A 534-nucleotide genomic window follows, 5' to 3' on the forward strand; every position below is an offset into this window, starting at 1 on the left:
AGAGAGAGAGAGAGAGAGAGAGAGAGAGAGAGAGAGAGATAGATATACGTGTGTATGTGTGTGTGTGTATGTGTGTGTCTGTGTGTGCGTGCGTGTGTGTGTGTGTGTGTAACACAGATCAGGCTGTCAATGTTAGGAAAGTCTGTTCGATTTATAGGCAGATTTATAGGCAGATTTATAGGCAGATTCTGTTCTGACCTGGAACTAAAAAAGTTGTTGAAAACATTTCACACAAACCAAAACAACAGTATGACACATGTTCACGCACACGCACCCACACATACACATACATCCACACATTGCATTGACACACCTACATACATGTAAACAGGCGCACACTACAAGAACACGTCAGCCCGGATGCACCAATGAAAAGACTCAGAAACGGTCACACCTCTTTGTTTCTTTCAATCTCTGGTTTTTCCATTATTTTTGTTTATATGATATTTTTGTGTGTGTGTGTGTGTCCTGAATAAAAACAAACTTACACAGCATTCTTGTTTATCTTTTCACACATATCTATATATATAAATG

Source organism: Octopus bimaculoides, chromosome 22, assembly GCF_001194135.2.
Source record: "Octopus bimaculoides isolate UCB-OBI-ISO-001 chromosome 22, ASM119413v2, whole genome shotgun sequence".
Classification (NCBI taxonomy): domain Eukaryota; kingdom Metazoa; phylum Mollusca; class Cephalopoda; order Octopoda; family Octopodidae; genus Octopus; species Octopus bimaculoides.